The 26,336-nt window shown below is 45.5% G+C and overlaps 1 long non-coding RNA gene across 1 annotated transcript in view; it reads left to right on the top strand.

Moving 5' to 3' along the window:
• The first annotated feature begins 9,521 nt into the window (after positions 1–9,521).
• LOC144166763 (uncharacterized) overlaps positions 9,522–26,336 on the top strand; it is a 95,987-nt gene continuing 79,172 nt past the window's right edge. Inside the window, exon 1 of the long non-coding RNA XR_013321762.1 lies at positions 9,522–9,649. This is a non-coding gene — a long non-coding RNA (uncharacterized LOC144166763). The remainder of the gene's footprint in view (positions 9,650–26,336) is intronic.

The following is a 26,336-nucleotide window of genomic DNA, read 5'->3' as shown; positions in this document are numbered from 1 at the left end:
TCGGGATGGACCTCTTATGACCATTTCCGACGTTATCCGTGGGAAACAAATGGATTATAGCCTCCACCGACTACCTTACTCGGTAGGCGGAAACGAAAGCTATCCAACGAGGAACCGCATTCTAGGTGCCGGGTTTTTCATTAACAACATTGTTCTCCACCACGGTGCGCCGGCCATTCTTATTACGGACAGAGGCTAAGCGCTTACTGCTGGACTTGTCGACGCAGTGATGCAACTCTGCGGTACTTCACTTTGAACCTCAACAGTGTATCACCCGCAGACGAACGGGTTGACTGAACGTCTCAACAAGGCAATAGCGGATATGGTGCGCATGTAGGCCAAGACCGAGCACAAGACGTGGGACGCTGTATTACCATACGTCACATTTATTTACAATACGCTTCAACAAAACACGACACCGAGGACACCATTTTGTTCTTTTTGGCTGTCCCGTGACCACTATGTTGGACGAAATGCTGCCTCAAGACACCAGAAACGACAACATCCAATTAAACGAGTTTACGGAACCAGTGGAAGAAGTGCGCCAATTGGCACGATTACGAACAAGGCAGCAACGGAGCTATGACACGCACTGTTACAACCTTCGTCACAGCACTGCTGTTTTTAAACCTGACAAACGAGTATGGGTATGGGCTGCTGTGCTACGTCGAGGACTCTGATCAGCTTCTCAAATGTTACTTCGGTCCTTACAGATTCTTACGGTAGGTTAGACACGTAACCTACGACGTTGTGGACGACGTAACCGTTTCTCAACGCTGTCGTAACCACCGCCCTTACGTCGTTTATGTAGCTCGTATGAATCCCTACCTCGCCCGTTGGCTGACAATGCCGGAAGCGCAATCATTTTTTCAAAAGCTTTGCACGCATCGGGGCGATGCTGTCTCGGCGGGGAGGGGGGGGGGGGGAGGTAGAATGTCGCGTAGATATCGGTATCGGTCAAGCCACATTCCCCTGTTCGTGGTGTGCGTGTGATCACCGTGATGTGTACAATCCCCAGTGAAGGATATGTGCCGTGCTTCTTGGCCGGCCACGTTCTTCGCAGACGCCGCCATTAATGCGTATGCTCTGCGCTCGCGTGCCAAATTTATTCAGCCGTCTTCTTTGCCACTCGGCGTCCGAATACCCTTGCTGCCTGTACTATTCGGTGCATAGCTGCACCTTATAAATGAGATCATCGCCATCATCCTGTCTGCGTCTCCGTCTACTAAGACGCAAGAATATAATGGGTTCTCTAGAGATTTCGCACTGGTCTTCCTGTAATAATAGGATGTAAAAATGTCGATGGTGGGTTCTTGTAAGCACTTCACGGGATGATCAATTAAAATTACAGGTGCCATCTACCCGTTAGGTCTTATTTCCGTACCAAGCTCCTCCTAATCTGTACTGTATTAGATTCACTATATCATATTACAAAGATCTTCTTCCCTAGGGCTTCTCCATCAATGAATGGCATTCTGTCCAGATTGCCCATTGGCATGCACGCAACCGCTATTTCCACTCAATCTTTTTTTCTGCATCATTTGGGCGTCGCGCGGATATCCTTGCCCTCGGAGAAACCTACCTCCGAACTCTGTCTTGGGGCTGAAATCGACATGCCTCAGTCCTGTGCCCTCTTCTGTAGCCGATTTGTCAAATAAGACCAGATTTGTTACTTCCATTATTAGTGCGACAACCCCTCACAGACGCCGTCACAGAGGAAACATCTTCTGGGACCCTGTTTGGTAATGTGGAGATTGTGCAGTTGTGGCTGGTTTGCATTGCTGACAGGCTATTCACCAAAGTTCACCGAGGCCCTACCGAGGTTTTTAAGCCCTGCGGCTCGAGAAACCCGTCTGTTGAGCCATCCAAGTCGTAAATAGCCTGCAGTCTCTTTTTCTTTAAAAACAGGACTAACTTGGGGTTACAACAATTCAACAAATGCTCGGCGACAATTCGACTTCTCAGAAATTCATAGGTCCCATCTGTTTCTGCGTCTTCAGCTTAGCAGCTGAGTTTTTCTCTGAACCCTTCAGCAGTTACGTGAAACCACTAGAGGAGCGCGATCCTCACTTTGTCATAATCATTGCGCTGGCACTCAACCGAAGACGCTTAATGTTTCCCCTGCCAAGCACAAGCTCAATGCCGTAGCGCTTTCGGACCTTTCCCAGCTCTGCCCGGCGGCTATTCTCTCAAAACGTTGTAAGTAAGCGTCCAAGTGGTCGCACTTCTCGTCGAATGGGGCCATCATTTTTTTTAGATGTCTTAGGGGCTCGGGGTAACAAGGAAGCTGATCTCTTGCTTGTCTCTACTGTCGTTCCTTGCGAAGCGTATTCCCAAGCTGCACTTTTAAGTTCCAATATCTTCTGCTCGGTCTAAGCTTTTACGGCTTTTGGTCGAGTTTTTTCTACCCTCCTAACCTTATCTTTCCTACATATCCAACGCCTCCGCCTTAGTCAATTCTAGCGCCTTAATAAGAACTAAGTTCTTCTGAAACCATTGTCCACCTAGTTTAATTGACAGTTACAAGTAAAATAATCGATCCTGGCAGGCTCGCGCGAGCAGGATCCACGTGAAACATTTTATTTGTGCGAACGTTATATACATAACAAGACAAGACAAATATTAGTATGCTATGTAACAAGTCCTTACCGTTCCAGTTCACGGGTAGAAGACTTATAGAACGTTGCCTCTCACGTTAGATGTCGTCGCTGGATGAGTGGTGGTCTTAGTAGGAATGCAGAAAGGAATCAGGTCATGCAGATCTCCGCAGTAGGGGTTGCTACCGGGGTCGACACAAGCCCAGGGTGCGTAGCCTTGTACGTCAGGGAAGTGTTGCGGGTGCGAGGCTCTAGCGTTCCAGCCCGGCCGCCCAGCTAGATCACGTGTGCAGAACCACCGCTGGTGCGTTGCTGCGGTTTATTGCCGCGGATTGTTACCAAGGTGCGTTGCCTCACTCCAGGATCGTCGCCAGGAAATCGTATCTGGAGTCTGGAGGCGTCTTGCGGCACCCCCTGGGTTTGATGAAGCTGGGGCCCACTCCAGGGCCATATCCTAGAGCTCGTTCTCAGGCCTCGCCACGACTCGGCCAACTTCTCCCAACGCGTGGCTCCTCCTTCCTCTTCTTCTCGTCTCCCGCTTCATCTAAAGTTTGACGCACTTCATGCTTTTTTGTATGGCACGTACCTTCTCTGAGGGTGGCTCATGACAACCTCGTCCTAAATCACTGCCTCATGGCATGCCCATTAACCCACGCACTCGGCCCACCTTTACTCAATCAGAACCGTGCCTCGATTCCCATGTGCCCACTGTCTTTGTACCACCCCATTCTCTCATCTCTAAAAATAAACTTATAAATTGCATACCTTTCTAACAAAAATATTGTACAGTAGCCGGAGCTTACAAACTGACCAAGACATGTCCGCTCATGTACCATGACACGTACCAAGACATGTCGCCGCGAACCCACGGAAACAGGGTCGTTCTCTTTTTGTGTGATCTGTCGGCGTGGTGGGGAACCGTGAAAGTCCCGCCCCAATCCTTCAATCAGCTTTTCCAGCCGTGAGCGGAGTGCAGGATTCATAGGCAAAATGATAAAAAAACGGCCCAAAAGGAACGCAGAAAGCCAGATGGCCCCGTCCATAAGCTACGTTAAGGGGCACAACATTGGAGCAGCGGTCGGTGAGCGCCACCGGATGCTCTTGCAGACGTCACTGAGAAGCGAAGCATCATGGGCAGTCACGCTCGCGTGTTGGGAGGAGGTGGACAAAACGAGGGCAAATCGCGGCGCGGGCGAAAATGCGATTTTTTGATTTCCAATAACTCCACTAGTACTCGTCGCTTGAACAAAATTCACAAAGGAAGTGATTACTAGGACATCCCTTACCCGAAAATGGGAACGCCCACGTCTTGGAAAAACTTCCGTCAGGCACCTTGAAGCAATTCGTGGACACCTAAATAACTGTGATGTCCACGTAAGTTTTAAAGCGGTCGTTTCTGTCCCACCGCCACCTTAAGGATTATGGTTATAATTCGATTATTTTCCCATATAACTAGAGGTACTTGGGTACTCATGGTCCTATACTATGTTTTTCAGGTACTTGAACAGGGCTTTTGCGGGGTGAAAAGTACGTTTGATACATAGCGATCGAAATAAAACGTCCCTCAGTTGTAGCCATCTCGGAAAGCGGCAGCATAAAATTAGCTAGAGCATCAATCTGCCTGGTCAGAATCACGCGAATCCATATACCATAAATGAAGTTATTTATAAGCTCTGGCGGTCATTATAAAATAGGCACAATCAGCCCCTTGTCAATTTCGCGTTGCGCGGTACCGAGATCGCCCTTAGTTTACATTTTTTGACAGACAGAAAAACTTTCTTTGGCCACAGCCGGGGCGACAGGCCGGCGACATTATCGCCTTCATCCGTTGGCCAGGAGGGCCCCTTTTGGGCAGGAGTCCGGTGCCATCGGCCGAGCGAGCAAGGTCTTCTTGGACTTCGGAGTTTCGATGATGCAGGGCGGCCTCCCAGCGCTACACGCTGGTGATGGTAAGAAAAATGGGGTAAGATTGGTGCCTAGATGGCGGAATGCTATCACAGGCCCGTATGATGTGGGATAGCGATACCTGAGTGGCAGAACAATATGGGCTTGCGTCTGTGTAAATTTCAGTAATTATCGTAGACATGATGGCATGGGTGGGGAAGGAGCCACTCTGGAGCTGTCGATAGATGACGGGCGAGGATCGGAATAGAGAGGGTTGGGGAGGGGGAAACATGTTACCCGCCTAACGGTAATTGGAGATGATGTCCCGGTATGGGTGCAGCCTGTCCCGTAGAGTGAATATCTCGGTATCATTGGCGGCACCTTCGAGTCCTCGGACGACCAAAGCTCGAGCTGCTTCGTCGGCCGCTGAGCTTCCAGGTAGCGCGGTATGGGCGGGAATGAAAGACGAGACGAGAATGACGAGAATGAAAGAGCTGGATCGGTTGTTCTGTGCCTTGAAAAGGAGAGAGAAAGCTTCTTAGGAAACTCTTGCGCATAGAAAATTTACGAGGAAATAATTAAAGTTACTGATAATAGTTGTTTTAAAGTAGAAACCGTGGGTCATAGCTAACGCGATGGCGATCTCTTCTCCCGCTGCGGGGGATGTCGTACGTAGGGAGGCAAAAGCAAGCAGGGCTTGTGTCGAGTCAACCATCATGGCTACAGCAGCCGCTCTCGTAAGGTAGGTTGGTTAATCTGTGTACAGAGTGCCGGATCCTGGAGGGTAGGCCGTTTCAAGAGCCAATCTGCGATCTTCATTATGTACGGGATGCGTGTGTCGAGAAAGAGGTTTGATTCGAAGCATCTGGTGAATGGAATGGGGTGTCTATCAATTGCTAGTAGCTGGAGGTGACACACTCGTGACTTTTAGTCAGTCTTTCTAACTGGGCGGTGTGTTGCGCCTCTACCATCTCGGGAGGCCGTCGTTGGACGTTTTTGGAGAAAGTCCGAAGGCTACCCTGAAACATTCACCGATCATGCCGTCAACTTCGATTCGTTCGCTCAGTTTAATGGTCAGGAAGAGGGCCGAGTATGCTATTCGGGACACGCCAAAGGCTTGTGTGAGTCGAATGAGGTTGCCCTTCTACACACCCTTAAGCTTCCAAGCTATTTGTGATATTAGTCTTACATTTCGGTATACGTCACGTAAGAGGTCTCCGATATTGCACAGGTTGTCTGCCGTGCTATGCAGCTGCAGACCAAGGACCCTGACGGTGTATCGGGCCAAAAGAGGAAAAGCTCGGACTTTTGTGGGGAGCAGAACAGCCAGCGGCTGGATGTGTATGTTCCAAGCATTTGGTTAGCCATTTGAAGGGTGTCCATAATTTGCCCTCCGCTCTCTTGATAACTCAAAGTGTGATACCATCTGCGTAAACGGAATGTTGGACGTCCGGCAGCATCCATAGTAAAGAAGAAAGGTCCTTCATTGCGACATTGGAATAAAGGTTGATATCACCAAGCCCTCTCGAGTACCGATGCTTCCCAATCTGATCGGAGGCGTTTTAACGGAACCCAGGTGCGGATTAAGTGTTCTGTCGTATAGAAAAGCCCTAATATAGTTGTAAGTCCACTCTTCCAAATATGAGCTCGTTATACCAGTGAGAATGGCGGGACCCAGGTGCGGATTAAGCGTTCTGTCGTATAGAAAAGCACTAATATAGTTGTAAGTCTGCTCTTCCAAATATGAGCTCGTTATACCTGTGAGAATGGCTGAATGGGAGATGAGAAACTCTTAAAGTGATTTGTGCAGTTTAGTTTATATCTGCTTTTACAGTTGAACCTGAATGTAATGAACCTCCATGTAACGAATTCCTGAATTTAACGAAGTTTTTCAATTCCCCATTGCCAAACCCCTTGAAGCCCAAGTGTTTGCGACGTCTATGTAACGAAACGTCGCGGTAGTGAACCTTGACGTAACGAAGTATTCAGGCTCATTGGTCATTTTTTTTGCCACTTTTACTCAAACATCGGCCGTATAAATGAAGTAGTCCCGCGTCTTCACTCCCATCTGTCGCATAGGTTCGTCGATGATCAGTTCTATGGCCAGACAACGAAGTGTGTGTCTTTTCAAGACAAGTTAACAAGTTCAGATGCCGTCTCCGACGGCGAGAAAGAATGTCGCCGCCTCGTACAGCATCGCAGCTGGCACCCTCTCAATAATGTTGAGTGCGGTAAAGAGTATCAAGTTTGCAAAAAGGCACTATTTCAGAGAAAGTGTGGTTGTTTAAAGGCGGCAAGGTGTGAAAAAGTGTCAAAAGGCTTAAGTGATATTGAAGTTTGTACTGCGGGGGTAAGTTACCATGCTTCTTTCGAGTCTTGCGCAGCGCCTATGCAAACGCGGCAAAAACAGAAGGTGAAACACGCAGTTTTTAGGTGTGAAATAGGCTCATAAAGGGTACGTTTACCTGCACTGATGTCTGGCATTTTGGCTTCCGTCTGCTTCATTCCTGCGAACCTTTACTCGAAACCTCCATGTAACAAAAAATTGCGAACTTTTGTCAACTTCGTCACATTCAGGGTTAACAGTAGTAGTTAAAAAATGTTATTCGTGAGTTTCATATGAGAAAACTGATCTGTTTTAGAAAGTTAATAATATTTTGAATTGTAGTTCTAAAACCAGAAGACGAACCTTTCTGCCTTATATCGAGTTCAGCTATGCGGGAACTTGGAGGTCCGTTCGAACATTTTAAATGCAGATCATTTCAGTAACTCACGATGTCACCCGCGTTTACGTCCGTAGTCGTAGTTCGCACCCCTCCCCCTACACTATATAAAAAAAATACTATCCGGCGCCTGGTTCTGATCCCACGACCCTGTGGGCGGAACGCAATGTACATGGTTCTCTACCCACTGCGCCACAAAGCCGACACAGAATGGCAGGCTACGAACGCGCCTTATATCCTTGACTCATTCAAACTACGTCAAGAAGCTGCTGATACAACGCATTCGCTACCACCAACTCCCCAAACACTAAACGTTAACGCAATACACCCACCGCCCATGCGACGCATTTACTCGAGTCCCCCTCGCGGGGAGATGGGCCCAATTTTTTATTACTGCACTAAGGCCCATATTACGTAATCATGTTTTATCGGTTTTATTTTCATAAGTTTTATATTCATCGGTTTTATTTTGCTGCTATTCTCTGGAATGAGCCAGGCAGTATTGTATAAATAAATAGACAAAGAAATAAATAAGGTTTTCGAGTAATGCAAACTATATGTGTGCAGACAACTTATACTTATTACTCAATAAATTTACCTGTTTACAAACGGGGCTCAGGTAAGCAATACTGAACTTGCTGTTTTGGTAATATTGATCAAAACTCAAGAGCATCTCATACATTCAGGTCGAAATACTGTGGCTAAATCCAGAGGATAAATCTTTTTATTAAACTGTAATATTGTATTTACCTTAAAAAGAAACCTTGTACGTGGGATTCCGTATATTTCGCCAAGAGGCTCAAATTATTTATGTCATTTATAAAAAAATTCGGCCACCTCCCCGTTTGAGATACCGAGACTGAGGAAACAGCGCTGCTCGGGTTGTTAACCAGGTTTAACTACCAATTTCTTGAAAGATGGTTACTGGCGAAGCTTTCTCCATGCAAACTGAGTCAATTCAAAGTCCACAATTCGCAATCCTAGAGTCTAAAACACCAACTGGCACAGGAGTCCACTAAAAAATTGGGCTCATCTCCCCGCGAGGGGGACTCGAGTAAATGCGTCGCATAGGGGGTGGGTGTATTGCGTTAACGTTTAGTGTTTGGGGAGTTGGTTGTAGTGAATGCGTTCTACCAGCAGCTTCTTGACGTAGTTTGAATGAGTCAAGGATATAAGGCGCGTTCGTAGCCTCCCATTCTGTGTCGGCTTTGTGGCACAGTGGGTAGAGCACCATGTACATTGCGTTGCGCCCGCAGGGTCGAGGGATCGAAACCAGGCGCCGGATAGTATTTTTTTTCTATAGTGTAGGGGGAGGGGTGCGGACTACGACTACGGACGTCAACGCGGGTGACATCGTGAGTTACTGAAATGCTCTGCATTTAAAAGCCAGTCAATGTTCGAAGCCAACGCCCGCTCTACGAATCCAAAGTAAATGCTTAGCGCCCCGAATGCAGCCATAGCGCACTTTTGCGGACGCTGGTTTCAATACGCGAGTGACCCAGGTTCGATTCCCACCGCGAGAAGCGCTTTTTTCTTGAAGCGCCCACTCCCCAAACGTGCTCATCGGCTCCTTGCATCATCGCCACTTTTCCCTCTCACATCCGCTCCATTTTGCTGCACAAAGGTTTGAGCGACGTTAGGCACGGATGGAGCTCAAGCTTCAGCAGCTCCGCTGCTAATATTTGTAAACATGATGGCATATCCTACCGGAAAGCCAATTTACGTAGCAGGCGTCCTCTACATTAGAAAGATCTTGTACCGACGCAAAAATATAAGTGGTGGCGTATATGAATAACTCAATATTCGCAGTTTCTTCAGATGCCGCTGCTTTAAACACATTAAGTGAAAACTTGTGAGCTAAGCTATTACTTAGTACGGGCGTGTGTGTTCCTTGGCCATTCAAAAAGAACATTGAATTCCCAGTTTTACACGGGCTCTATGCCACCTATCTTATATCAAAACAGCGGAGCAGACGGTCATCCACAAAAGAACAACTGCTAACAGGTAATAACTGAAGATGCAAAGCTGTTGGAGTCAATGCCTTTCAGAGAATTCTGTTTAGTTTTTGGCCAATATACGAATACACTATAATATCATCACAAAAATATTTCTAAATCCTTTTTTGACGTGCGTAGGGGGTTGTTTATGCTTTTCCTGTCCGACAGAAGTCTACGTCAAAATAGGGGTCGTTCCACTTATTTTTCATAAAATAATATCGAAATTTTTCTTGACGTCCGAATCCTTTACGACGAACTTTCAAAAGTAATGCAGAGGTTATTTTTAAACTCATATAAACACGCAGTCGCCCTTCTTCTAGAACGTTGAAAATATAACTCAGAGTCAGCAGCTTCTTGTGTACTTTTAAGAAAACTCTTCGTCCTGAAATTAATATTTATTCAAAGCTCTCATTTAGGAAAATGGTTGCTTTTTGCTTCATTGTGCTAGGTAAGTTGTATTCCCGTTCTTTAAGTGTTCATTTCATCGATAGATTCCACTCAATGAAAATATGATGGCACTGCTGCTATTCTAAGTGATTGATAATTTCAATAAATCCATAATCGTAAAATATTTTAATAAAAGCTACGCTCAATCAGGACAGCAGATACATTGCATGATGTTGTCTGTTAATGAAACAATGTAGTTTGAGTGCAAATTACCAATACATTGGGTTCTAAGTAGGTGAGGGGTTCGCATCTGAATTATAAACGAAAATCATTCGTCTTCAATCTCGTGTTGCCTTCTTCTCTGTACGATTGGTGACTTGTTACAGCCTGCCTGGCTACTAGTCAACGCATATACAAACCTGTCCCTATACTATCTTGTGAGGCATGATCGATGATATTGCGTTTAGTTCATCGATAATTCGCTTTGCACTCGAATTTGTGTTTTACTTCCGAAGTTCTACTTTACGACCACGTTTTTGGATGTTTTTCAGGGATAATATTCACGCAATGTTTCCGTAATGATTGTGTCCAAAATGACTTTATTGTAATCAAAACCTATATAATCCCCGCATTTTCTTCGGCAAATGTATTTGGGTTCTAAATAATACTAAATTTCAAGTCTGAAGGATGTTCAGGCCTTTCGCCCATGCCTCTGGCTTCGTTCTGCAGCGTATGCACAGATTGTTTCAATAATTTAGCGTATACTTTGAAAGAGGGACAGCTGATTTATAAATAAGCTGTGACATGCACACAATTGTTAGCTGCACACAATAACTTCCGTCAAATGTACAAAGACTGCATAATATAAAAATTAGTCTCCCCAATTACTCTAACCTGATGATGATCATAACCTGGCTTTTTATACCAGCCATCTCCACTGTAATCGATTGATTTCACTTTTGTTTTTGTTATCCGGTTGAAGTATTCACCTTTCTATCTCTTGGGCTGACCACTCTTTTTGGCGCTCTTTACCCCGGTTGGCCTCACGTCATTAAAATCCAAACATCTTCATGATGTTGCAAAAATGGGCTTAACGTGACAATTCTTAGTGCTTTGTGCTTAATTTTGTAGATGCAATTATGGCGAGTTTTGCAAGTGTTACACTATAACATTATGCAGTTATAAATGTGCAGATGAATAAAAGACAAATTCGATGATCTTACGGTTGTAGGACTGAAATGAAAGCGTTGTTTTTTTGCATTTTGTTTTATACGGCATTTTTTTTCCTAACACAGTAATCCTTCGTTATAATGAAGTCAGCGAGACGGAGAAAAATTTCGTTGTAAGCGGTATTACTTAATAAGCGACAACCCTAAAAAAGCTCGAGCAGTTTATCTCTAATTGCGCCACAACTTCGAGGAATCAAAATATAACCTGTTCAGTGAAGCAAAATTTTTATTAAGGTAAAAATGGCGCGGAGGTTTGGCTGTTTCAGGTTCTTGCCGGGCGCGAGCACCCCTGCTCCATTTGACCAAGCATTGCACGAGGCTGTGGTCACCGCCCCCTGCATTCAAATGTTATTTCGCAGCAGGCGACGGTACTCCCGCATCTGTACCATAGTTGCAACTTTACGTGGCTCTTCATCCGCTGGCTCTTCCTCCTAATCGGGGCACCGACAACAGTGTCAATTATCCCCACATCCGTCGCTGGTGCGACCATGGGAGCCGCAGCGTCCGCCAACGCAGACCTCTCGAATTCACCTTCTACATCTTGGCCAGCAATTTCATGAACAGCCTCGTATAGATCGCTGCAAGTACGGTCATCGTCAGGGTCACTGAGAATGGTGCGGAAGAAGCCGGCGTGCGCAAAGCAGTTGGCGACCTTTAAAGGTGCGAGTACCTTCCATGAAAAGTTGATAAAATGGATCGCACCGAGCAAATCAATATTGTACCTCTTGCTGGCGTCATACGCTGTGAGCATGCGCTGCAAAAGAACTTTGCGCTACAACTTCCGGGTGGTTTCATTGATGCCCTAATCTGTCGGTTGCAGTAAAGCGACTTGCTTGGGGTTGTCGATCTTTCCGTGGCTGTGACAATTGTTAATTAGGTAAAGCACTTGCCAATACTTCGCGTCACTGGGCAATTTTTTTGCCATGTGTGCCGCCTTGAAGCTCGCAAAACAAGAGTTTTTCAGCTCCGCGTTGTCGGTGGCACTGTTACTTCTATGGTTCGAGTGTCGGTGTTCGCGCAACGTCGCGTCCACGCCATTGACCAATGTTTAGGAACAACTTTAATGACCAGAACCACGGATTTGGGTCGTTTGTTTACAGTCGGATAGCGCGAATCGAGCATGAGTGCCTCGGGAAAGTCGCCGGGGAAACACCAGCTTGCGTTGACCCGCCATGATGACAGCCTGACTTGCCGCTGAGTCGCCGGCGCTCAGCGACGCCTCCGGTCGCCACTTCGCTCTAAGCGTGTCAGTCTGTTCACGCCATTCGGGTAATGCAGCCTCAAATTCATGCGTTTGGGTTTGGAATAGAAACAATTTCGAATACAGCAATATTTTGAGTAAACTGGTTTCATTATAACGAGGGCTTAGGGTATATACAATCTGTTGATGACTTTTCATGGTACCATCAAGTTAAGCGTTTAGGAATTTTGAGCAGTCGCGGTAAGGGATGTTACAACCAATTTCAACAGGGGAAATTGATGGTAAGGAATTTTGGTGCGAGCAGAAGACGACGAATGTCGCCTTAGACGTGTTAATTTGTAACATATAATTATTGCACTCACAAGCCAGTTTGACGGGTCACAATTAATTTTTTGTATTAAAAGACGTAATACTGCTATAAGAATTTACAATTGTGGAGTCATATTTGTATAATACGCAACGAAATGAAGAGATGCATTTCGGCATATCAACACTACCGAGTAACAACAAAAGGGGCCCCAAAATAGAGCCTTGAGGTAGGGTCTGGAGTATACATTAAAATTACTACCCTCTGGATAGTGTTACGATTTTACCTTCGCAATAATAGTAATGATCGTTCAGTTATGCCAAGCGCTTCAAGATTATAAAAGGAATATCATATTTTTAGCGTGTCGGAAGCTTTTGTTAGGTCGGTAAAAACGCTCCCGCGCGCACAACAGCTGTCTAGAATGTTTTTGAGTTGGTGGTTAAGTGAAATAAGTTCAAGGTCACTAGAGTATTTGGAACTAAGGCCAAATTGACAGAGAGCTAGTATATTGAATGTGTTGAGATAGTTTTTCAGTCGCATTCATATCAGGTTTTTACTTACTTTGCTGAAAAAAAGTACAATGTAAATGAGGTGATAGTTATCAGTAATTATCTCCGAATTTATGTACGAGAAATGTTTTAGCCTGTGTTAGTTCATGCGAAAAACATCTCTTTTGAACAATATACTTATATTTGAAAAAAATTTATTTTTTATGTACGGTGAGTTGCCACTGTTATATATCGGGAATGAATATCATCAATGCCAGCACATGTCACTTTTTGGCTGCCTATTACGCTCAGTATTTCCTTTCAAGTCCTAGGAACAGAATGAATGAAGCGGGTGATCTCAGACCACCTCATTCAGTGGTGGAAAAACGGACTGAAAAATAAAAAACAAGTTCGCAACTAATTACCAAATTTTGACTTTCTGCTATAGCGCTAACCAAGCACATGGTATCTACTTTCTGGTCATTTTCTCACATTCAAATCAAGCGGTAACGTCTGTCTACAGTTATCATCTTATCGTTGATAAAGCCAAAACACATGTAATTCGTTTTCACTATTTTGAAGTGAGATGAAGTGTAAAAGTGTTTCAAAAAAAACATCCTAGCGGAATCCTGAACTCATCTTAACTCGATGGAACATTGCAACTTGGGATATTTTACAAGCATGACCCTGGTCTCTTCCTCTGCTATTTAGAAGAAATGAGACATCGGGAAAAAAGATCACAATTGTTAAAAAAAGAACTCAAGTTTAACATCGCCCTAACATGTTTTTTCGGAATATACGGGGTTAACGCACATTCACTTCATCGTCGTATTTTCATGTACGGGCGCAGTATTTACTGTTGCAATACACTTCACATCTTAGAAATAAAAAATTACGCCATGTTTGTAATCCTGGCAAGTATCAGAAAAAGCAATATCTATTGTGCAGTGTAATTCACTGCGCAAACTATTCATAGGCGTCAGGTAGTTCGTCGCGGTAGTGCAGAGAAGCTTTTCACAAGGAGCTGCAGCTACACATCTGCCTGGTTGTGATTGAGAGCAATATTTCTTCATTTTAAGCGAATATACTTTCGCATCCTCTCCCAATTTCCGGGTAGTCTGTTGATGCTGGGGTATTTCTCCCACTTGGGTGCCCTATAACACCACTAGGTGGCCCTCGGCGACGTGGCTCGCTGCCCTTCGATACCACGGCGGCAGCTTTTCAAGAAAGCTTCCACGCAACCCGTAGTGATCCCGGTTATGTTCCCGCAGGCAACCAAAAAAACGGGACAAACACATTCTGCGTGCGTTACGCAAGTCTGATGTGTGGAAGTGGCACTAGATCGCCACCCTGTACAGCAGTCTGCCAACAGCGCAAACGGAAAAAAAGACTTTTCGCCCCCTGCTTTGTTTACCCGAAAAGACACATTTGTGGGTAGTTTCCCCGAAGAAAAGAAATTTACTTGCCCACAGCCCATTTGCGCCCTTTTTATTGCAATTCAAAATTTGTCCAAAACGCGCTTTTGAAGTAAATACAAAGGGAGCTTATGTATACGCAAACGAGAGTACTTAAGGACTACATATGCTTACGTGACACTTTTAGGACCTATAATATGCGTCTAAAGCCTTGATATTTTGTTCGTAAATTTTGGTCTCGAGATATTAACATGACTAAGGCTCCCTTGACACAAGTTATGCTTTGCGTAGAAACACCATCACAAAAGCTTCAAGCAGGAAAACGTATTTACATCTATGTACTGGTTTTCTTGGACAATTGTGTGAGCAAACAGTTTATCTGCTGTGACGATATGGCCCCGGTGAGCTGTACCGCGTTCTGCCAGTTCCTCTAAGGTCTCCTTTCTTGGTCTGAAGATCAGTGCGCGTGGCGTGTCTGGCTAATGAAGTGTAGTCAAATGTACTATGAAGCCTATGTTCAACATGAAAGCCCGTTATGTCAGTTATGTTGTAGAAACGCACATACAAACACAACTTCTCGCTCAATGTGTACAACTTGTTGAAACTTTCATTTCATTATCACGGTTGCACCGATGGCATCATCCGCGTCGTCCTATCATCAACGCGGTGCACCGATGATATCTTCCTCATCGTCGTATCATCATCGCAGCTGCACAAATAACATCATAACTGTCATTTCCAATAACCACATGGTCGGCTCGCTGAAGATGCTTTATCATTCCTTTCACAGTCGCCGTTAAAGTTTCCGTTCAACAAGATCGCTTTTCTCGGCCCGAAGGCCTTTGTCCTTCGTACTTAGATTCCCAGAACTTGGTGCGGTGAAACCCAGTAACTGACGTCGGAGACGGCGAACAGCAGGACCGCTGCGTAAATTCGACGACTCATGCTCTGGCAGACCAGACTCCTCAGATGCACGACGACCTGTATTGAAAGGAAGTTACCATAGGTGGAGAACACTGCGGGAGAAGCTTTACGGCATCATACAGAACTTCGAAAAAACGCCTCCGAAATGGAAATCTTATCACAGAGATGAGAACGCCTGTTTCTCTCGCACCAGTCGAATTTTTATTCCGCCGTATTCGTAATGTAGACGAGGAAATTTAGACGGAAGTCTCTGACACAGTGGAAATATAGAAAGACACAACATTAAACCACCAGGTCGTCCAAGTTATGGCGGAGTTTTGTTTAAGGTCCCAAGTCCATTTCAGTGGTGCGTCTTCCACTTTGCATCATAAGGCAAGTAAAAAGCCTTACGGGACCGTACAAACGCGATTAAAACTACCAACGCTGGAGTTAATAAATTTGATTCGAATCGACGAAACGGCCTCCGATTCCGGCACCAGTGTGATACTGCGATTCACTCAAACCCGGAACTTGTACCAACGTAGTAATTAATTATTTAGTCAACCTTTTAACTGGAAAAGCCTTTTCCGCAATACCCGGAATACATCCGACACACCAGTGCTACAAAAACGGGATAGCGCTTTTCAAACAGCGGTTCGGAGATCAGGCGCCACTTCCAGATTACATGCAAGCCCTCACCGAGTTAAAGCCGATTGTTCATCCCGCGATGTAAAAAGGTTGAGAAACCTCTGTGACGGGGGTCTTGTTTATTGCTCAAGCCTAAAATTTCTTGGGACGAGTCCTACCATTAACGGCGCCATGCTTCGAGCGATTGGTGTTAAGATTTCATCAGAAATCAGATACACTTTGTAACTTTCACGAAATAATACTGCGCAATGAAATAGCGTCCGCGAGAGGAACTTTGAGCAGCTCACCAATTTCTTAGAACAAGAACTTGACTGCTTGGAAGTAATACTTGTTACGGGATACATATTCGCATCAGCAGCATGTGCGACGCCATTTTTCGCCGTAGCGTCCCGTCGCAGTGTTGCATCTGGGACGAGGAAGTGCATCTTTTGTTCATCCACGCACGACGCAGCTTGTTGCGCCTCAACTTGATAACTTTAGAGGCGAAGCAGGCGCGTATTCCTCGAGAGGGGCACTCCTTTCCTACTTTGACGCAGGGAATCTTGCCAGGAAATGCAGGAGAAAAATCCCCTGCCAGCACTGTTTGCGGCGACATGCTTCTTAGATGTTATTTGAAGACCAAGGAAAGTTGTTAGCGAGGGCGTCGAACCATAACACCAATCCATCTGATGTCCAGACACTAGAGAACCGTGTGATCATCTAACCGTTGACCTCCACCGTGTCACAATCCACGGGAGCGTTAAACGGTAGAATTCTCGAAGGAGGCTGCCGGAGCAGCTTCATCACGACCGACGTTTTCGAGAATCTCGGTTGCGAGTTAGAAAGAAAAGAAATCGTAGCCGAAGTATCCAGACGAAAAAAATAAATATTTCATACAGTGAGCATATATTCGACCAAATCTATAATCAACGAGGTCGAGGTCAAATCAATGTCCAACCAATGGATTCCGTTTTCACAGGAAACTGGGATTGCAGCTCTGCGAGGCTATATCATCGACACTACAAGGCTCGGTCGTCAGTAGGCCGACCACAGCGACGTCATGGTCCTAATTGGGTCAAACCTTTATTAGGGCGTCGTGAGTGGCAATGTACGAGTTTAAAACCCACAATAAAAGCAGTCCAAGCTCGATTTGAATGAAAAGTGCAAGGACAAGGGAATGAACCTTCACGTAGAGATTGGCAACGTGGGAATTCGGGTGAGCTGGTAATGCCTGTTGAACCACAGTGCAAACGACAGGATGGCAGGACGACAGGAAGGGGACAAACGGGGCTGTTGTAAGTCAGTGCTTCGTGTGGCCTCTTACTGTCTTCCTGTCATCCTGTCGTTTATGCTGTAATTCAAATTCAAGCAGAGTGCACTGCTCAAATGTCGTAGCAATCTATGCGTACACCCAGCGGTGAGAAGGGATACCAAGTCTTCAACAAGTTTCGAAGACGAAAAATGTTGTAACCAAGGATCGATCTCCCGCTCATCAAGAGGACTGCGTGATGCCTGAACTTCTTTAAACCATCTCGAACCAGGATGACCCACACGCGGTTATCATTCCCTGAAGAAAGCACGCAGACCTTCCCGACAACCTGCCATTTGCCGAAAAAAGGCTTGACAATCTCCATTACCCTCCAAGCGGTCTGACGCCTAGCAAACTGACCAAACTGTAGCGAAGGCAAAAAAATTGTACAGGACATTTGGTGGAAGAGGGAAAGAGAATCCTCTCACTAAGTTCGTTTTTAAAGTATGACCCACAAAAAATATCAAAAAATGTACAAACAAGGTCGGTAGGGTGCGTCAACGATGATACAAAACCACGTGAGTTTTGCAGCCTGGCTGGCATTGAGCTGCCACATGTAGACCACGACAACGTTCGCTTCGCCACGTTACAATTTCCGAATAACTGCAAGCACAAGCCAACCAGTGCAGCACCCTAGCCTATTACTATTCTTAGTGACCGGGCAAGATGTAGAATCTCTGCTATCATTGTCACGGCTGAACCAATGACCTCATCATCATCCCTTACGTTTATGACGTGGGCGGCTCGCTGAAACTACTTTGTGCTTCTTTTCATAGTTGACATTAAAGTTCGCAGACTACACAATCTTTTTCTCTGCGAGATGACCTTTGTCCCTCGAAGACAAAATGAAGATTTTGCTCACCCCGCCAACGCCATTGAGTCTACACTTCTCTGCCGGCCCAACGAGGTCATTGGTAAACAGCTCCGCCCCGTTAAAAATTATTGCTTAACGGTATTTGAGGTTACATAGAGTCCCAATGCTGTGAATGTATGTTGTGTACTGAGGTAGTCCCTTCTATTCTTCTGACGACTTAAGGCCGTCTCTTGCACCCGTCTACTTCTTGATTTTTGTGTCCTTTTGTCCACCGCAAGACAAAGTAACACCCACCTTGCCAAAAAAACCTACAAAGTTAGCAAGCTACCTTGAATACCGTCACTGCATAGGTGTCGTGGAGTGCAGCCGTAATGAAGAAAACTGGTCAGACTACATTGTTCCCGGAATCGTACCATTTTACTACCATTGATTACGTCTGATGGAGAACATAAATCAGTCTTCAAAGCTACCTCTTTTGCTGAAAATGATGGTGCTGTCCTTGAATTTATTCCTGCAGCTTGTTTTCGCTTCTTCTGCAAAGAGTTTCTCTGGGGCACTCCTTTCTCGCGCAACCGTTTCTTTGAAATCGCGGGGAAATGCATGCTTTTTGTGTTGGTGTCATTACTTTGTATTACTCCGCTTGCTATTCGAGGCATCACTTCGTTTGCCCTCAACTTCAGCTTCAGGAGCACTGACATTAAATTGTTTCGGGGCTGAACCACAATTTATACTTTCCTTCTTACCTTGCTTGTCATTGAGTGATGTGCATTACACGACGCCGTTTGTGCTCCGAGTGGCCAAGCCAAATGGCGCTTTTTGTGTGTTGCACCGTTTCATCTTTGATCGCGGACGATACACTCCTCCATTGAATGATTTCTTGATCGAAATTGAGTTCGCTTTTTGTGTAGTGCCTTGATATCTGGCGCTCTTGGCCAGAGCTCCTCCCGAAGTTACAAATCGACTGCCGTTCCTTCTCGAACCTCACCATGCTGTCACCGTTGCTTATGGCCGTGGCTCTTCAATCCGGGGCACAAGTCGACATCTAAATTTGGCTCGCGGCTCTAGCTGGCTTTATGCTGTTTTTTCAGATGATATTCGTGGCCACCTACTTGTAGACGCCTATGCCACTGAGACGGCGGAAACGGGTGCTCTGTTTTTGCTGATAGCATGAGTGTTATACACACATCATCTCTTGTCTCGCCGGGCTGTTGATGATAATAAAGAGGTGGCTCGCATGGGTATGGGGGCACGGGCACAGCTTGCTCCTCGTGCTTGAAGGAGTGCCTGGTGTTCAGCCACAGGGAGCAGGCGACCGGCTGTGTGACTCCTTTTCTCAGTCGCTGTCCAGGACATTCTGGTGACGAAACCCGAGAGATCGAAGCGACGAGCTGGGTCGACGTCATGAGGCGAAGATGCTGAGGCACGCTATGCGCGGGATTCGTTTGAATCCAGCTGTACACAAGAAGGCTGATTTCCATTAGCGTTATATCTTGAGAATCGAGTTTCACTGCACGTCGACCTTCGTTTTCCTCTCTATGACTGTGATTTGCATTTGACGTTTTCCTACTTTCCAAATATGTGGTACTACTCTCCCGGCGTGCCCTGTTTCCCGCAAATTGATTGATTGTAGGGTTTAACGCGCTAATGCAACGCAGGCGATGAGGCGCGCCGTAGTTGAGGATTAATTTTGAACACCCCATGGGGATCTTTAACCCGCGAATTCGATCTTTGGTAGAAGTAATTGGGTTTTATCGAGATTTCTTTGTTTCAACTATTTTAATTTCAACCTTCGCTTCTACGACGCAAACTACGGCGTCAAAGTTGAGTCATCTTCAAACTCGGCATCAAATTAACGATATCTACAGTATGTTAAACTTTCCGGATAATCTTCCGCAGTCCGTCATGATGTTCTGCAAACTTATTAGCAAGCTCAGTCAACTTACATATTGGGGGTTGTGTCATTGGTAGAAGGTGTTCAACTTTGCCGATCATTGTCGGGATGTCTAGTCGGGTGATGCACCGCCTTTTGAGAAGGGCCTCCATGGTCCGGTTGAGCGTCGCATCCATTGTCACAGCTGGCGGCTGGGCTCGGAAAGCAGACGTCAGCGTCACCTCCGCGTGAGTCTTTTCTGCTCAGGCACATCTCGTTCTGTGTCGGGCAATACCTCTCCCGGCTGGCTTGTTCACTCTACTTCTGCGTAGGCTGGTCCAATTCTCTCCCACTCGGCACATTCGATGTCCGGCTTCATTCAGGATCCCCAGAAGTGAGCAGCGGTGAAAGAGTATTGAAATTCGCATCGGTGTGGCTCATCGCTGCGGGTTTCTTCTCCCGGGATTTACGGCATCAAAATATGTGGACAAAGGGACGAACCACGGAGACCCCTCCCGATGATCTTTCATCGAACAAGGCTATGAGGATGATAGTAGGGCACAAGCAGACATAACTACTTATTTCAGAACAATGGCTTGATTTACTTCTGAGCTTTTTCTAATGATACAGACATTATTTCACTTCTTCTAATGCATTCCCGCAAAATAAATTAAATCAAAATTCTTTGCAATCAATGAATACAACAAAACAAACACTGGCTTGTTATTTGGTAATGTCTCTTCTCCAAAGCGACGTCCGCTGATCTCCGGAGGAGATCAGCGATATTCTGTTCTCCTTGCCGTACAGCCCCGGCATTTCTGTGTGCACAGAGCACAATCTAATTCTTCGCCTGGACTACACGTTCTATTTTTCCAGGAATTGCTGAGAGAGCTGTGATGTCCTACTTCACTAGCATCGGGATAGTAGTGTGGGTTTCGCAAAGAACACCTGAGGTTTAAGTCATAGCAATGCGAATTTTTTTCAAGACAGTGGTTTTTTCGACGTTTTCGTTGGGCAATTCTACGCAATATTTTCGTATATAGGGGCGGCTTATTATTTGGGGGGTTGGTTTAGACGAAGGGCAGGGCATATTAACGCGTTTATTTACCCTTTTGAAAATCACGGCATGTACCGGGTGTGTACCTATATTGAAACACACTATCGTGCTTTTGTACCGCACGCTACCAAGCCTGGGGGATAAAAAGTGCAGTGCAGTGAAGGGCTGCAATCATAATTGATAGCAACGTGGCCAACATTGTTGTGTGCCAAATTGTCATCACGTCATTTTTATTTTGTTTATTCCAGGGAGCATGTTCAAGTTTACGAGTAGGCTTCATGCATACACATAGCTGGTTATATCGCCTGTTCATTTCTAATTTTTTTCAGGTGCGTCATAAGAGATTTCCCCCTGACTTACGCATCTTTAGAACTGGTCTTCGAACATAGCTACGTAGGTTGAAGCCACGAGGTTAGCGCCTGGCGTGAAGTCACGTTGATGTACAATATTGGCCATGATCGGAAAATAGAAAATTAAGAGTATTTATTTTAGAGACGAAGCATCTCATGGTCGGGGCTATGTCCCTCCCTTGTCGTTGTTGGTGCGCCGTCCACACCCCCACTGCGCATGCTCGGCTTGCTGAACGCCCGGTGGTGTCTTACCCTTTAATGGCTCCAGGAGCGACAGTGTTGCCGGTGTCTTCCTGGGCCGGCACGAGACGAGCACGCTTCACGCGCCTTCGACGTTTCATCGTCATCGGAAGCGGCGTGCGTCGGCGAGCCTCGGCGGGCCGTAATTACAAGCAGCCCACAACCATACGGGCAACGTGCATCGGCCTCATCTTCAGCAACATTACGGTTCATCCACTTCAACAGCCCTTGACTTTACATTTCACAGACCATAAGGCGGTCATAAAACGAAACGCCAACCACAGCTTGATGTCCCCTACGTTGTACATGATGATGATAATTCCTAAATAAAGACAAACTCATACCACGTACAATGTCTCTGTCTCTCTCTTTAATGCCTCTCCCCTCTAAACCCCCCCCCCACGCTCCAATAAATTACATTACCTTCCCGTAGGCGAACCCTAGTAGTATGCGAAGCAGCCATGGTGTCAACGCAATTTCCCATTTTGTAGTTCCTGTAAGTGAAAAGTGTGGTAGTTACCATGGAAACAAAACGGTAAATATAACGGCAGCTACGTACCTCAACCCAACGAAAACGACGAAAACTAATGGGCACTTGAATCGACTCCGTGGCTCCTTCGCATACTACACAGGGTTGCCCTCCGTGAAGATATGTTATTTTCCCCCGGTGTATATTATAAAATGGGTGCAATGCGAAAAAAGCTTGCTTTCTATTTTGATATTTACAAACTATTGAGGTGATGATTAGAGTACCCCCTTTGGCCTACGCTTTCTAGCACCTTTTATGTTGCTTCTATTACTTGGATGTTTAAAAACCGTTTTTACTATATGATGAGAAACTCTAATGTTTCATATTAATTAAATGTACCCAATTTTTTTCACATAACCTGAAAGCTTGATTAGAGTTTGATTAGAACTGAAAGTTTGATTAGAGTCAAAAACGATACCATAGCATGGCCATTTTTCATAGGCCTCAAGGACAAATATAAAAATTACAACAAGAATCACACTCGATGAATCATTTTATTACGTTTTTCTATTAGAATAAAGCAAGTATTTATGTCTGCATTATTCCAAAAACACAATTTTTAACTATATCTTGACTTAGTCGAAATTTTTAGCAGTATGCATGTCACTTATGTATGAACGGGAATATACGCAATGACTAGTTGAAGATTACTAGATATTAAGCGAATAGAAAGAGCAGAATTTCCCTGTACAACACTTGAACTTTCGAAGCTAGAAATCAGTGTGTCGAACCCCAAAAAATACCGGTTCGATTATGGTTCACGGTCCGGTGAAATAATTTCTTCCCGGTTCAGTCCCGGTTCGACTAAAGTACGCACAAAAGCGGTCGACGAACGGGTTCGCACGCTTTGAACCGGTTCGCAAAACGCTTCGGACAGAATAATTCCAAATGGCAATAAAGTTACTGTGTAGCTCAAGAGACCGTGAACAAGACTAACAAGTTGGTGTGTTCAAGAAAGAGTTTGTGTCAAAAGCGTTATGTTAATCTTAATATAAATTTCAAACAGTTCGGCCATACAGTCAGTAACTTGATGAAGTTGTCATTCAGCAGGCATTTTTTTTGCACAGCCCTTATGGTCATGGTCACAGCGACAGTATTTACCGGTTGGCAGCCACCCACCAAACACACCACGGAAAATCAAGGCTGTGACATTTATTAATGCCTCCAGTCATGCCGGACTGTACTTGAGCCATAACCTTGAATTACGCACTGATTAATTTGTTTTAGAACATTAAGTGGCTGAAGCATTTGATAGTGTCAGAGGCGAAGGTTTTTAATACCGATTGTTTTTGTTGGTAAAAACTTCATCCTGCGGGGCTGATATAGAGCAAAGCCTGTTACGAAGGGTTAGTTATTTCAAAAAAGCAAGGTCATGGTTTATTTTTTTTATTTTCCCATGATTCCTTTCACCTTCCAAGCAGAGCGTGTTGGTAGAGTAAGCACCGGAACACCGCCAGTCAAGAACTTACAAGGGAGTTCCGTACGAAGCTGTCTATCACAGCTAAACAGAATTTTGCATCCGTTTTTAGCACCTATGAACGGTCGGGAAATACGGCGCTGTGGCAAAAAGTTATACGCGCCGAACGACGCTCTTTCAATACCATAATTACACATGCACTCATGTACCGTATTCATACTGCGTATAGACGACCCGTTCCCAGGGTACACGGCATGTACTGAAAGAAGTGCGCTCCTCTGTATTTCACAGTATCATGACAGCAACTGACTTGCTCTTCGAGGCGGAGCGTCTGACTTGCTCTTCAGGGCGGCACTCTGCAATTTAAAATAGGTGACTTGGCAAAGTCTTCAAGTCTTCTATGGCGTGTGAACCTAGAACCACTCGTGGGCTCATTGTCCTCCAGCGCCGTAGTTTTGGAACACGTTAGAAACATTTGAAAGTCTTTAGCTCAGATCGGAACACGTTAGAGACATTCCAAATACGTTAGCACAGCTCAGCTGTGCCGGATTTATTAAACGTGAAGCAACGCTGTTTTATAAATTATTCTCGTTTGAGGGCACATTTACTCTTCTAGAGTTATCCTGGAAACTGCTCCCGAATACCAGTCGTCAGAACAGAGAAAAATATATTCTACATTTGTTATATCAAGACTAAGATAAAACGTCTTTCTTTTGGAAGTTTCGGCATAGTTTGCCTAATTATCAGGGTACTAGTGATTTAACGGTGGGAAGTCGTCACGACATAAGAGCCGTATATCGGCTGATGGTGCTGCTTTAGGCCGCGAGATAAATTCCATACGCTGATGTAGGGCGCTGACCCGGAATGGAAAGCGATTGAAGCTAGCAGGATGGTTACCAAGACAATTCGCATATACGATGGCCCCTATAGAAACCGGAAAGCCACGTGGGCCTCCACAGCGCTTAAGTTGCTGTTAGCGTTTGCAAAACCCGAAACGCTCACACTTGAAGCAGCAAAGAAGCAACTCGTATATTCCACAACTCCATTCCTCGTAAACCCAAGATTTATGTTGAGGGCCGTTAACTCATGGGGCAAACGACAACATTACGCCATCGATGGACTTTGCTTTCTGCTCCTTGGATTCACGATCGCCACGACGGAGCACTCTCCTTACACGAAGTACTCCTTCCGGCTTCAGGTACGCAACTAGCTCCTGTTCCGTTCACGAAGCCGGGACTCCATTTATAATGCGTCTTCTGCAGGTACCAGTGAGGCAGATGGCCCACCACACCAATGCCTCCGATGCAATGGCATCTTATAAAAGTACTCCGGTCTTCTTCGATCCACATCAAGAAGTAAGCTCCCTATGCTGTGAAACCGCTATTAGGTGGGGCCTTGCGCAGTAAGTTGTCGAGTTCTGAGTAAATAGCTATGGGATTTACTTTCCTCAATGCCTTGTCACCTTAAACAACGGAGATTACGGCGCTAACAGTTCACTTTTTTGTGGCGACTTAACACCTTCAAGCCCTGATCATCACGATCCATCATCTCTGCCACATCTTTCCGTGAGCTGATGACCACACTGAAGAGTTTGCGGCGATTATGCGCATGGGGTCCTGATAGGATGAGCAATAAATGCTTTTCAATTTGACTTCACAGTGCAATAGACTTCCCCGTCAATTTTAAGTTTCTTAGGGTGACTACAATTATTCCTCATTTGTGGTAGCATGCATGGCTACCACTTGGGGACCCCAGTACCGGTGTTTGCGCAAAACTGGTGCAATGCTGTCGCTTCAAAATTTCATGTTATGCCGTAGGGCAATGCTTTGTACTAAAAAAACCTGGCAAGGGCCAGGAAGGTATCGCCTTCTACCGGCCCGCTTTACTCGCGTCGTGTATATCTAGGCTGGCGGAAAAGCTTGCGAATGCTTCCTGGTGTGGTGGCTCCAAAATAATAAGAAGCATGACAGCGTCATCGACCTTGTTAGCCACAATCGAACAGCAGCGTTCTTTGAGACTTTCAGCACTGGTTGGCTCTGTTTTCTGACGTTTCTGCGCTTCGTGTCCGCTTAGGCATTGCCCCTTCCATGCAATTGTAATTAGTGAACGTTTTAAGGTTGCGCCGGAAGTGTACCTTGAGGTGTGCCTGATTGATGTATTCTGTCCCATACACATTTAAATGCGGTTATGGCGTACCTCCCTCGAGCATTAAAAAAGGTTTGCTGCTCAGGTGATTTATCAATACATGCAGACGACTTATGCACCGGGATCTCCCAATATGAATGCAAGCGGGTGCTATGATAGCCCAAGAGTAATAAGTTCATACACACCTATCTTTCGTGGGTGGGACTATTGTATTCGTGAAAAAATTATGTTTTATTTTGTTCCCCGGAAGGCTGCGCACCTCAAGTTAACTTTAGGCTGTTTGCAAGTCACGCATGCTAATCGTGTGAAGTTTCTCCGAGTCACCATCTACTATAAATAATTCCCGAAACAGGCAGTGGAGTCTTCTGTCACGTCCTTGGTACCTGGCTTGAATGGGCTTCAAGGAATTTCTGTAACACACTGGGCAAGTGGCTCTTCATGTATGCCTCGACTCCACTCGGCGCTTATCTTAAGTCGTGTTCTTTGCCAAGTAGCTGTACTGTCTGCCACCAAGTCCCAGTATTCTCGTTTGCAAGCACTGTAACGAGAGAGGGTTAAATATCCTTAGGAGTTCTCCAGGCAGCCGCAAACAAATAATTGGCCACGTATCTGCTCCTTTCGTTCTAAATGTCGACAAAAGAAGACATTCTTACGTCGACCTTTGCTAAGTAAATGCCTCCCTTTGCTTTTCCGCTCACCTCTTATGCTCTTCTTTTCTGTTGCACTCCTTCCAAAATAAACACGCGAGGCGTTTGCTCAAGACAATTTAAATATCCCGCGCTCCGCTGCTCCAGGCAGGGTTCCTCGATGCCAGACAGACAGACAGACAGACAGACAGACAGACAGA

This window comes from Haemaphysalis longicornis, unplaced genomic scaffold (assembly GCF_048455015.1).
Source record: "Haemaphysalis longicornis isolate Haplotype H1 unplaced genomic scaffold, Haemaphysalis longicornis Haplotype H1 scaffold_19, whole genome shotgun sequence".
In the NCBI taxonomy this organism is placed as follows: domain Eukaryota; kingdom Metazoa; phylum Arthropoda; class Arachnida; order Ixodida; family Ixodidae; genus Haemaphysalis; species Haemaphysalis longicornis.
The sequence above is the reverse complement of the archived record's forward strand: the minus strand, read 5'-3'. Positions and strand labels throughout refer to the sequence as shown.